Here is a 14,035-nt window from a genome sequence, read left to right as displayed (position 1 = left end):
ATGTCAGTGATAAAATATTTTTCCTAGAACACATTATTTATTAGTTTAACTTCTCAATTGTTACTTTGAAAACTATTGAACCAGGCCAGGAGCTCCATCACCCTGTCCTTTGTACAACCACAGCTACGCACTAACCACTACATGTAGAGTCAGTATTTCTCATCAATTGGATTATCTAAAAAGGTCAATTGAGGTTTAATTTACCAAAGTAATTAGATGTCAGAAACTTCATTTCTAGTCATGGCTCCACCACTGAGGAATTGTGTGCTACAGGGAAAAGTGATTTAAATTCTATCGGTATCAACTACTCTCTCAAAAGAAATCAGAGTGTTCAAAACAGGTCATAACTAGTTTGATCCAACATAAAATCCTGATTTTATGATTCTTAATAAATTATCATGTTTATTTATTTATTTTTTTATTTATTTATGATAGTCACAGAGAGAGAGAGAGAGAGAGGCAGAGACACAGGCAGAGGGAGAAGCAGGCTCCATGCACCGGGAGCCCGATGTGGGATTCGATCCCGAGTCTCCAGGATCACGCCCTGGGCCAAAGGCAGGCGCCAAACCGCTGCGCCACCCAGGGATCCCAAATTATCATGTTTAATGCAATTTTACAGAAAGATAGACAACATGGAAGTGCCATGTTATAAGAGAACTGGGAAATCATCAAAACCATACCCTAGACCCCTTGTATTCCCTTTGGGTTTTTACTGGTGACTCTGGCATTGCTCATGCAATGAGTAAGGGGGTTTGCAAGCGAGGCAGAGTCACTTGTCCTTATTGTTCTCACCCATGGTGTTTGGGACCAGATGATTACTAGCTCCTTTTTTCCCACATGGTTGTTCAACTAAGTAGTGTTTACAAAGAATACAGCTATATAATTTACTCTACTGCCTGTAAGATTTTTGGGCTAAGAAGTGTTCTTCCCTTATTGATGAATATACTAGTGAAAAAAAAATGAGGAAATGTTCTTTTCAATACAAATTGGAAAAATTAGGTATTTTGAAGCAACATAGTCGTCGTCTTCTTCTTCTTCTTCTTCTTCTTCTTCTTCTTCTTCTTCTTCTTCTTCTTCTCCTCCTCCTCCTCCTCCTCCTCCTTTTCTTTCTCCTTCTCCTTCAGAAATAGGACTCCATTTAGATTTTCTAAGTAGTTTCATTTCAGTGGTTAACCTTAGCAACACAGGAACTGATTTTTCAAAGTTAAATTTAGTGCATTAGAGAAATTATGAACTAATCTAAGAAAAACTTATTGCCTTTAGCCAGGACAGTAAATATAATAGCAATGCCTCAACATGAGGCAACATGCCTAGAAACACACTTTCACTTAAAGAATCAAATTTAAGGATGAGAGCCTCAGGCATTATACCAAGTAAATAGAGGAGAACATGAGTATAAGGCAATGATTTGTGGTGACTTCTAAACCCATTGTATATCCATATACATTTAATTCTGTGTATACATTAATTACAGAAAGAATATGCTAAAGATAGGATTGACTGATAAGTCTACTTAGAAGATACAAATCAAGACCAATTCTAGACCTAGGAGAAACTCTAGAAACCACTGAATCTGTTTTAGAAGTAAGAATACCAAAAACCTGAGAGGCACCTCGGTGGCTCAGTTGGTTAAGCATCCAACTCTTGATTTTGGCTCAGATCATGATCTCAGGGTCATGGAATTGTACCCCAGCTGGGCTCCATGGAGCTTTTTTAAGACTCTCTCTCTCCCTCTCTCTTACTCCCTCCCCTGTATGTCTCTCTCTCTCTTAAAAAAGGACTTTTTTTCTCATATATGTCATAAAAGAATATAAAAAATAAAGACTACTAAAACCAAAGACTACATCTCTGGTTCTTTCCTTGTGATTTAAGATTAGAATATAGAGAAGTGAGTCTGGGAGATGAAACAAAGACAAGAATTAGCACTATCAGGTGTTGGGATAAACTTTGAAAGTGAATAGGAATTTTCTTTATTCCTTCAACCATCATGATATTGGTTTCAAAAAAAAAGGCTACAAATAACCAGTTGTAGAATGTAACATTATCTTCTTTCCCATAACCCTCAAAGCTTAGAATTCTTGAAACTTCCACCCCTGCTCTATAACCCAACTGTTCACATTTTTCTTAGTCAACAGTTAAAGGTTGTGGCAGACACAGAAACACTAAGTCAAGAAGGGAGTTCTCATGGATAAATGCTCCAGCATCTTATTTTTCAAGGATAGTTCTGAAGACACTCTGCACCTTTCTCCAAATATACTGGAGGAATCCCAGTTATTAATCCCAGTTATTAATGCTATTAATCACAGGATTGACCTCATTAATGAATCCTTTGTTTTTTTTTCTTTCCCTTCCTATCTCACACCCCCTGCTCTCCCACTATTATTCCTGGGAATGTCTCCCAGATAAGTTCCCTCTACTCAAGTCCTTGTCTCAGGCTCTGCTTTGGAGAAAGCCAAACTAATATACAGATCTCTTACTTATCATGAGATCTAATACATTTAGGAACTAAATAGCTGCTTTTTTGTTTTTCAAAATATTTTTCCTTTCTCAGCAAAGGAGGTTCTGTGAACATATCAGCCATTCAAAAATCCATTCATTTGGTTGATATAGGGAAATACCATTTGATATATAAAATAGTCATTTGTTGTTGATGTTATTCTGTTGTTGTCATTAATGTTTTGTTTGATTCTCAAGATGGCAATCTAAAGAAAGTTAAATCCCTTAGCTAGGATTTGAACTTACTTATACAGTAGAAGCTTTTCAAAGTAAAGCTGGTAAAACTGGGGAATGGTCATCCATAAGTAATATTTGCTCAGTTTTTGTTATGACAGACCCAAGAAAAAGCAGACAAGAAACTATTAGGACACTGATTTCAAGGAAAGGGATACTCATGATACTAATTATGGATCAATTAAGAGATTATTTTGTTCCCTTGTATGGATTTAAGATGACGAGTTTCCAAGGGAAAAATTTATTGGGAGATGTGTCTATGTAAGGCGGCTTTAAGCCATTGTGTAAATATAACTCTTATGTCTCACACAGCAAAAGTATCAGAAAGGAGCCAAAAACTAAGTGATCTTTTGTTATCCTGGGCTATGGAATGTGATATTTGTGGAAAAATACTACAGATAAACTCATATTTTATTTCATCATTTCTTAAAAATCATGGATATTAGAAAAAATAATTCCTTTAATATATCCAATGTAAATCGTAGCAGGTTTCAAATACAAGATCATAAAAACTGCTTTTGTCCATTATTGATGTAATTTGCTATAAAACTCCAATTGACATTTTAACATTTATTCTTGCCCCCAGGTCAAATTTGATATATTGTCATTTAAAATTTGTCACAAAATTAATGTTTTTCATTATAAAAGTTAATAGAAGGATTAGGCAAGATGGCAGAGGAATAGGGGTGCTCGTTTCATCTGGTCCCCCAGCTTAGCTGGGTAAATTTCAAACCATCCTGAACACCTATGAATTCAACCTGAGATATAAACAATAACTGGAATGCTACAAATAGAAAAGTGACCACTTCCTGGAAGGCAGGAGTGTGTAGAAGAGAAATGGAGGATATATAGGAAGATAAACATCGAGGGGAAGGAGCCATTGTAAGCCAGCTGCAGAAAAGTGATACAACCCCGGAACTCCAAATAAGGACCTTTACAATCTGCTCCTGAGAGAGTCCTCCCTACCTAAAAAGTGTTCAGTGGTGAAATAGGGTAGAAATGCAGGAGGGACAATGAGGTCTCAATATTCCTGGAGGCACAGAAAGAACAGGGGCACCTGAACCAGCAAAGTTACCAAGCACTGGATTGAGGAAATGGGTTTAGGTCAGCAAGCCTGGGAGAAGGCTCCACTTGGTGGGCCAGAAACCACAAACCTCAGAGGAACTGGGCACCCCTATCTGTGCTGGGTCCCTGCAAAGGACCGGAATGCAGCAACCTCCCACTTGCATCTGGGAGAGGCGGAGTGGGTACACACTCAATAGGGTGAAGGCCCTCCACACCGGGGCTCTGCAATAGACAGAAGTGGGGCAACCCTCTGCTTCCTCTGGAAAGGACAAACCCAAACTTTCCCTGGCACAAACCAGGGAAAGTTCTCCTCCCACCCAATGCTCTTGGAATTGTACAAATCAGTGCCCCACAACCTGCCCCTGAGGAGGATCTGAGTTAGTGGGTCCTATAGGAGTTTGCAATTTGGCACATGGTAGGAGCTCTTGGCTCCAGGGCTGGAGATCTGGCTGCTGCCATTGTTTTTCCTTTCACCCTCAAGAGAGGAGAGGCCTCCAGAAAACAAAAGACCTCACAAGGCAAACAGCTTACAATGAGCCTGGCCAAAGAGGAGAGGCAGCATCTCTGCCCAGGCACAGACACCTGAGAATCAGCACAGCAGGCCCCTCCCCTCAAAAGAACTTCTGGAAGAAGAGGGAAACAGCAAGTTTACTGACCAAACAGACTGGAAAGCTCCAGGACTGAGAGAAAATAGTATATAGAACTCAAGGTTTTTTCCTTATGATTCCTTTATCTTTAAGATTAAAATTTTCCAATATTCTTTCTTTTTTTCCTAACTATAGTATTTATCAACTCACTGTTTTTAGTTTTTTTTTTCTTTTTTGACCTTCATATTTTATAATTATATGTTATAGATATATTCTTCATTTTTGGCTTCCTTTCACTGTATTCAATTAATTTTTGTATATATATAATTTTTGTTGTTGTAGTTTGATAACTTAGTTTTGGAATTTAGTACTTTCTAACATACAGACCAAAATACACTCAGAACCAACTGGATCACTGCTTTGGTCCACTCTGTGAAATTATATTCTCTTTCCCCTACCATTTACCTCCCCCAACTTTTTAATTTGTTTTTCATTTTTGTTTTCTTTTTTTCTTTTATTTTCTGGTCACTGACCTCTTCGTAATTATCTAGTGTGTATTTTGCTTGTGTTGTGATTGATATTTCTGAATCTCCTCACTCATACAGCCTTTTTACTTGGACAAAGTTACTTGAAGGAAGAATTCACCACAAAAGAGAGAACGAGAGGTAATACTCTCTGCCACAGATCTAATGAATATGGATTTAAGTAAGATGTCAGAGATAGAATTCAGGATTATTATAAAATTACTAGTGGGACCTGAAAAAAGCATAAAAGACTCTAGAGGTTCTCTTACTGGACAATGAGATCTAATTAGTCTGAACTTAAAAAAGACACTAACTGGAATGCAGTCTAAACTGGATGCTCTAACAGCTCTGGTAAATGAGGCAGAAAACAGTAAATGACATAGAAGACAAGTTGATGGAAAGGAAGGAAAATGAGGAAAAGAGATAAAAACAACTAAGAGATCACAAGGAGAGACTCCAATAATTAAGTGACAGTTTGAAAAAGAATAACATCTGTATTATTGAGATTCCAGAAGATGTGGAGAGAGAAGATCAGAAGGTACATTTGAAAAAATCATAGCTGAGAACTTCCCATTTCTTGGGAAGGAAACAGGCATTCATATCCAAAAAACAGAGAAGGCCCTCCTCCCCAAATCAACAAAAGCTGATCAACACCCTGACATATAACAGAGAAACTTGCAAATTTCAGAAATAAAGAGAAAATCCTAAGAGCAGCTCAAGACAAGAGATTCCTAACATATATGAGGAGAAATATCAGATAAACAGCAGACCAACCCACAGAGACCTGGCAGGTCAGAAAGGGCTGGCATGATGTATCAGGGTACTAAATGAGAAAAACATACAGTCAAGAATACTTTATCCAGCAAGGTTGTCATTCAAAAAAGAAGGAAATAAAAGAGCTTCCAAGATAGACAGAAACTGAAAGAATATGTGACCATCAAACCAGCCCTGCAAGAAATATTAAGGGGGATCCTGTATGCAAAGAGGGAGCCCAAAGAAGCAATCTGCAGAAACAAGGACTATACAGGTATTAGTATGACACCAAATTCATGTATTTCAATAGTTACTCTGAATGTGAATGGGCTAAATGATTCAATCAAAAGACATAGGGTATCAAACTGGATAAAACAGAGAGACCCATCTGTATGTTGTCTACAAGAGACTCTTTTAAGACCTAAGGACACCTTCAGACTGAAAATGAGGGTGTGGAGAACTATTTGCCATGCAAATGGACCTCAAAAGAAAGCTGGGGTAGCAATCCTTAAATCAGATAAATTCGATTTTAAATCAAAGACTGTACTAAGAGATGAAGAGGGACACTATATCATATATAAAGGGTCTATCCAACAAGAAGATCTAACAATTATGAATATTTATGTCCCTAATGTGGGAGCAGCTAATTAAATCAACCGATCAATAGCCAAAGTAAAGAAACACATAGATAATAATTCATTTATAGTAGGAAACTTCAACACAGCACTCTCAGCAAAGGACAGATCACCAAAGAAATAAGGGCTTTGAATGCCACACTGGATCGAATGAATTTCACAAATATATACAGAACATTCCATCCTAATGCAACAGAACACATTCTTCTCAAGTGCACATGGAATTTTCTCTGAATAGACCACATATTGGGTCACAAATCAGGTCTCAACCAATACCAAAAGATTGGGATTATTCCCTGCATATTTTCAGATCCCAATGCTTTATTTTTTTTAAAGATTTCATTTATTTATTCATGAGAGAGGCAGAGACGCAGGCAGAGGGAGAAGCAGGCTGCCCCCACAATGTTTTAAAACTAGAATTCAATCACAAGAAGAAATCTGGAAGGAACTCAAACAATTGGAGGGTAAAGAGCATCCAACTAAAAAATGAATCAGTCAACTAGGAAATTAGAGAATTAAAAAGATTCATGCAAACTAACAAACATGAAAGTACAACTGTTCAAAATCTTTGGGATACAGTAAATGTGGTCCTAAGAGAGAAGTACATTTCAATACAAGCCTCTACTCAGCCATTAGAAACGACAAATACCCACCATTTGCTTCAACATGGATGGAACTGGAGGGTATTATGCTGAGTGAAATAAGTCAGTCAGAGAAGGACAAACATTATATGTTCTCATTCATTTGGGGAATATAAATAATAGTGAAAGGGAATAGAAGGGAAGGGAGAAGAAATGGGTAGGAAATATCAGAAAGGGAGACAGAACATAAAGACTCCTAACTCTGGGAAATGAACTAGGGGTGGTGGAAGGGGAGGAGGGCGGGGGGTGGGGGTGAATGGGTGACGGGCACTGAGAGGGGCACTTGACGGGATGAGCACTGGGTGTTATTCTGTATGTTGGCAAATTGAACACCAATAAAAAATAAATTTATTATTAAAAAAATTGGAAAAATCTCAAATACACAAGCTGGCCTTACACCTAAAGGAACTAGAGAGAACAAACAGCAAATAAAGCCTAAATGAAGCAGGAGAAGACAAATAATAAAGATTAGGGCAGAACTCAATGAAATAGAAACCAGAACAGATCAACAAAACCAGGAGCTGGTTCTTTGAAAGAATTAATAAGATAGATAAACCTCTAGCCTGACTTATTAAAAAGAAAAAAGACATTAATAAAATCATGAATGAAAGAAGGGAGATCACAACCAATACCAAGGAAATACAAATGATTTTAAGAGTGTATTATGGACAACTATATGCCAACAAATTAGGCAACCTGGAAGAAATAGATGCATTCCTGGAAGCCTACAAATTACCAAAAACTGAAACTGAAAGAAATAGAAAACCTGAACAGACCAATAATCAGCAAGGAAATTGAAGCAGTCATCAAAAATCTCCCATGAAACAAAAGTCCAGGGCCAGATGGCTTTCAGAGGAATTCTACCAACATTTAAAGAAGAAATAATACCTATTCTACTAAAGCTGTTTCAAAGGATAGAAATGGAAAGAAAACTTCCAAACTTCTTCTATGAGGCCAGCTTCCCTGGATCCCAAAACCAGACAAAGACCCCACCAACAAGGAGAATTACAGAGCAATATCCCTGATGAATGTGGAGGCAAAAATTCACATCAAAATACTAGCCAATAGGGCCCAACAGCACATTAAAAGGATTATTCACCACAACCAAGTGGGATTTATCTCTGCGATGCAATAACATTCATAAATCAACCAGAATAATAGATCATATTAATAAAAGAAAAGAACCATATGATTCTCTCAATAGATGCAGAGAAAGCATTTGGCAAAATACAGCCATCCTTTCCTGATTAAAACTCTTCAAAGTGTAGGGATATCTTAATATCATAAAAGCCATCAATGGAAAGCCCACAACAAATATCATTCTCAATGGGAAAAAACTAATAGCTTTTCCCCTAAGATCAGGAACATGACAGGGATGTCCACTCTCATCAGTGTTAATCAGTATAGTACTAGAAATCCCAGGCTCAGCAATCAGACGACAAAAAGAAATAAAAGGCATTCAAATTGGCAAAGAACTCAAAATGTCACTTTTCACAGATGACGTGATACTGAATATAGAAAACCAAAATCCTCCACCCCAAAATTGCTAGAACTCATATAGCAGTTGTGCAATGTGGCAGGATACAAAAATCAATGTATAGAAATCGGTTGCAGTTCTATACATTAAAAAAGAGACTGATGAAAGAGAAATTAAGGAATTGATCCCATTTACAATTGCATCAAAAAACCATAAGATACCTAGGAATAAACCTAAGAGAAGAGATAAAGGATCTGTACTCTAAAAACTACAGAACACATATGAAAGAAATTGAGGAAGATGCAAAGAAATGGAAAAACATTCCATGTTCATTGATTGAAAGAATAAATTTTGTGAAAATGTCTATGCTACCCAGAGCAATTTACACATTCAATGCAATCCCCATGAAAATACCATGGACTTTCTTCACAGAGCTGCAACAAATAATCCTAAGATTTGTATGGAACCAGAAAAGACCCCAAATAGTCAGAGGAATGTTGAAAGAAAAAAAAGAAGCTTGGGGCATCACAATGCCTGACTTCAAGCTGTACTACAAAGCTGTGATCATCAAGACAGTGTGGTACTGGCACAAAAATAGACACATAGATCAGTGGAACAGAATAGGGAACCCAGAAATGGGCCCTCAACTCTATGATCAACTCTTCTTCGACAAAGCAGGAAAGAATATCAAATGGAAAAAGACAGACTGTCTCTTCAACAAATGGTGAAATAAAAATGGAACTGAACCATTTTCTTACACCACACACAAAGATAAACTCAAAATGTTTGAAAGAGCTAAATGTGAGATAAGAATCCATCAAAATCCTGGAGGAGAACACAGGTAACAGCCTTTCTGAACTTGGCCACAGTAACTTCTTGCAAGATACATCTATAAAGGCAAGATAAACAAAAGTAATAATGAACTATAGGGACTTCATCAAGATAAAAAGCTTCTGCACAGCAAAGGAAACAGTCAACAAAACTAAAAGACAACCTACAGAATGGGAAAAGATATTTGCAAATGACATATCAGATAAAGTTCTAGTATCCAAGATCAATAAAGAACTTACCAAACTCAACGCTGAAAAAAACAAATAATCCAGCCAAGAAATAGGCAGAAGACATGAACAGACATTTCTCCAAAGAAGACATACACATGGCCAACAAGCACATGAAAAAATGCTCCACATCACTTGTCATCAGGGAAATATAAATCAAAACCACAATGAGATACCACCTCACACCAGTGAGAATTGGCTAAAATTAACAAGATAGGAAATAACAAATGTTGGTGAGGATGTGGAGAAAGGGGAACACTTTTGCACCATTGGTGGGAAAGCAAGCTGGTGTAGCCACTCTGGAAAACAGTGTAGAGGTTCCCAAAGAAGTTAAAAATAGAGCTACCCTATGACCCAGCAATTGCACTACTGGGTATTTACCCCAAAGATACAGATGTAGTGAGACTAGAGGACACCTGCACCCCAACATTCATAGTAGCAATGTCCACAACAGTCAATTGTGGAAGGAGCCACGATGTCCTTTGATAGACTAATGGATAAATGTGTGGTGTATATATACAATGGAGTATTACTCAGCCATCAGAAAGGATGAATACCCACCATTGACATCGATGTGGATGGAACTGGAGGGTATTTTGCTGAGTGAAATAAGTCAATCAGAGAGACACAATTATCTTATGGTATTACTCACATATGGAATATAAGAAATACTGAAAGGGACCATAAGTGAAGTGGGGGAAACTGAGTAGGAAAAAATTAGAGAGAAAGACAAACCATGAGAGACTCCTAACTCAGAAACAAACAAACCGTTGCAGAGGGGGAGGTGGGTGGGGGATGGGATGACTGGGTGATGGGCACTAAGGAAGGCACATGATGAGATGAGCACTGGGTGTTATACTGTATGTTGGCAAATTGAATTTAGATAAAATTTAAAAAGCAAAACAATTAATAGAATTTTTTAGACTAAGTTACTATTTATAAATGAGAAATGATTTTAACATTATATTTAGTATGACTGGTACAGAAACAAACTATAATATAATCTTCATAAATAAGTCTTAAAATACTAACACATTTTATAATCAACCAAATAAAATCAATGAGATGATGAAAAAGCTTAAGTACTGTAGCCATAACATATAGTTTAAACCATCTGAAATTATTGCTTTTATAAGTCTGAATGGTTGAATATCAACAATTTCATATGGTTCATCTTATTATCATTAACGTAGTATTAAAGCTATACATAAAAATACTATTAAAAGGGGTTTTGAATCAGGAAAGTTTGCAAAATACTCAAATAGACAAGTTTGTTCTTCAAAAAAGAAAAGGGAGACAAATTCTGATGCTACTGTAATAAACTTGTATCTCTAAATATTCAACAAAATATGCAGAATGACTTATTTTATTAGCAGAGAACCCAAGACTTCATATTCTTAGACTGTATAATTTTCAGATTTCATTCCCCATCACTTCCCACTCAAATGTTTTGTAATAAACCCAAAGCATAGTTACTAAGTTCTGGAATCTTCTAAATTCTCCTCGCTTAGAGTAATCTGCCCCTCCACCTGCAGAACTCTTTCTCATTTTTTGAAACACATTTCAAATAGCACTTTCTTTTTCCAACGTACCATAGGTGATGTAATTACCTCCTCTTCAGTGATTCAACAACACTGTGTATTTAATTTCTTAGCCTTATCACATGTCATTGTTATCTTGGGTTTTATGTCTGACTTGTTCACAAAGCTATATTTCCTCTAGACAAGTAGTACTCTGTGTTCTTCCCCTTGGCTCTTCTGCATCAGGCCAGGTAAATAAAGACACAATCATTTATCAATAAAATTGAATCTCATCTTTTTATCACCCTTTGTTTAGCAGAGTCAAAGATAAATTTAAAAATTCAGGTATTGGGGCATCTGGATGGCTCAGTCGGTTGAGCATCTGCCTTAGGCTCAGGTCATGATCCTGGAGTCCCCAGACTGAGCCCTGCATTGGGCTTCCCGCTCAACAGGGAGTCTGCTTCTTTCTCTGCCTTTCCCCACCCGCCCTTCCCATTCATGTTCTCTCTCTAGCTCTCTCGCTCTCTCTCTCTCAAATGAATAAATAAAATCTTTAAAAAAATAAAAGTTCAAGTATCAAGCAGAGAAGTAGCTTATTGAGAGTATTGAGAAACATGGGAAGGAAAAACATGCATAACCAATGAAGGCAGCGAATGAGCTTTGTTTTAAAATGGTGAAGCTTCAGGTACCATATGTTGTGTATTTACACCTAGTCTGTGCATGCAAGCAGGTCAGTGAGTCAACAATTTGCTAAGCACCTTCTCAGTAAAAGTTGTTCTGGGGCAATTAATGATCTTTTGTGCAATTTTAATTCTCATGAGTCGGAGATTAAATTGCTCATTCTCAAATAACTGGCTTATATTTATGAAATGATTTGCACAAATGATTGGAGAAAATTCAATAAAGAGAAAGAGAAAAGGACTGTGTTTTTGTAACATCTACTATATGTCAGGCATTGTTCCATAGGTTCATGAATTCAGTCCTCTGAGAACTGAGACCACAGATGCTGGTAATGGACAGAGCCAGAATAGAAACAGAAGATTCTCACTCTGAGGTATTTGCTCTTTCTCCCATGTAGGCTGCCTTGTAATTCCCAATTGTTAGACTTCAATAACGTACTGTGACATAATAGAAAATATATATTGGTCTCTGCCTCCAGTTCCTGGCACAGAGTTCCTTAAACTTTTGTAATTTCCTAAGCAATAAGAGCACTAGGAACATTTTTGGTTCTAATATTTGGTCTTTGACCCTATTCCTGATACAGCTCCTACAACTTCTAATGGGGCCACTCTGGGTGAACTTCTCGATGGTTCTTGGATGAGGGATGGTCACCAGAAAGAACAAGCTATGTATGATAAAAAGCTCAGAATCTTTGGCCCCACCTCCCATTCTCTTGAGAGAGAAGGGTTGAAAATGGAGTTAATGATCCATCGTGCATATATGATAAAGTCTCCATAAAAATTCTAGTAGTATGAGGTTAAGAGAGGTTCCAGATTGATGAAATGGTGGTGTGGGGACAGTGAAACACAGAGAGGGCATAGAAGCTCTGCACTCATCCCCAAATATTTCACCTTTCATTTGTCTGTTCATCTGTATTCTTTTTCATGTCCTTTAACAAACTGATCAACCTTAATATTTCCTTGACTTCTTTGGGCCACTCTAGTAAATTAATTGAACCTTAGGAGGGGGTCATGGGAAACTCCTATTTGGAACTAAATTGGACAGAAGTTATGGGTAACCTGGGGCTCTACCACTTGTGATGGGCACCAGAAATGGGGTAAAAGCAATTTTGTGGGACTGAGCCCCTAAACTATTGGATCTGACACTATCTCCAGGTAGATAGTGTTGAATTGAGTCACACTATAGGAGACCCATCTGGTATCCAACTTTCTTGTTCCTTCCTTTTAAGTGCTTTTTGTTCTTGTCTCTCTCATGTTTTTAGTTGGGAGCTCATGATGGCCTCTGTACCCTGTTACTCTGGGGCAGAGACACTGCCTATCAAGGTCACTTTTTTTCTTTTCTTTTTTTTTTTTGTAGCCATTGTCAGGTGGAAAAATAAGTGGCCAGAGGCTTACCTGCCTCTTGTCTGCTTGATCTACAGTTTAATTTGCTGCCCACCCTTTGTCCTGCTCTTATCTGATATCCAAGTGAGGCCTTAAAGTCTTCACTGGTTGTAATAACTAGGGACATGGAGACAGAGAAAGATACAGAGAGAGAGAGAGAGAGAGAGAATTGCTTGGAGGGGGAAAACTTCCACACATTTGGTGACCAAAAGTAAAGTGTTCTGTGTAAAGGTAAAGGACACACAACTGCTGGAAAACTGAGTTTTTCCTTTTTATATACTTTTACTGATTCTCCTCTTTATCAAGGATTAAGTCCCATGTTTTGTATTGCTATAAATCTAGGAATACCCTTAATTGTCTCATACAATAAAGAAATCATTTTTTACAGTAATGATCTGTTAATTTGACTTGGATTTAAACTTTTCTTTAATGATGTAACAAAATTGCAATATCCAGGATTTGACCTATACAGCAAGCTTACTAGCTTCTCCAGGAAGTAAGGCATTTATGAAACAGTAAGTCTCACTAGTTCCAAATTGGCTTCAAGTCTTGGGTCTATTTAAACAGCCAAACTGGAAGAAACATATCCAAAGGTAATAAAAAATCGATAGGATACCCAAAGACTTGTATCTCTGATGTAGAAACAATTGCTTAGTATTTTCTACATAGTATTTTTTTTATCTCATAATGTCTTAGGTATTTTATTTTATTTTTTAAAGATCTATTTATGTACTTTAGAGAGAGAGAGAAAGAGAGCTGGGAAGAAGGGGAGAGGGAGAGGGAGAGAGAGAATCCTCAAGCAGACTCCCCACTGAGTGCAGAGCTTGGCACAGGGCTCAATCCCAGGACCCTGAGATCATGACCTGAGCTGAAACCAAGAGTTGTCCAATTAAAGGACTGAAACTCCCAGGCACTCCTTAGCATTTTAAATACAGCCTAGGTTTTAGGAATTAAAAGTCACCTAGTTCCATCATCTGTCCAA

Source organism: Canis lupus, chromosome 15 (assembly GCF_011100685.1).
Source record: "Canis lupus familiaris isolate Mischka breed German Shepherd chromosome 15, alternate assembly UU_Cfam_GSD_1.0, whole genome shotgun sequence".
Taxonomy (NCBI): Eukaryota; Metazoa; Chordata; class Mammalia; order Carnivora; family Canidae; genus Canis; species Canis lupus.
The sequence above is the reverse complement of the archived record's forward strand: the minus strand, read 5'-3'. Positions refer to the sequence as shown.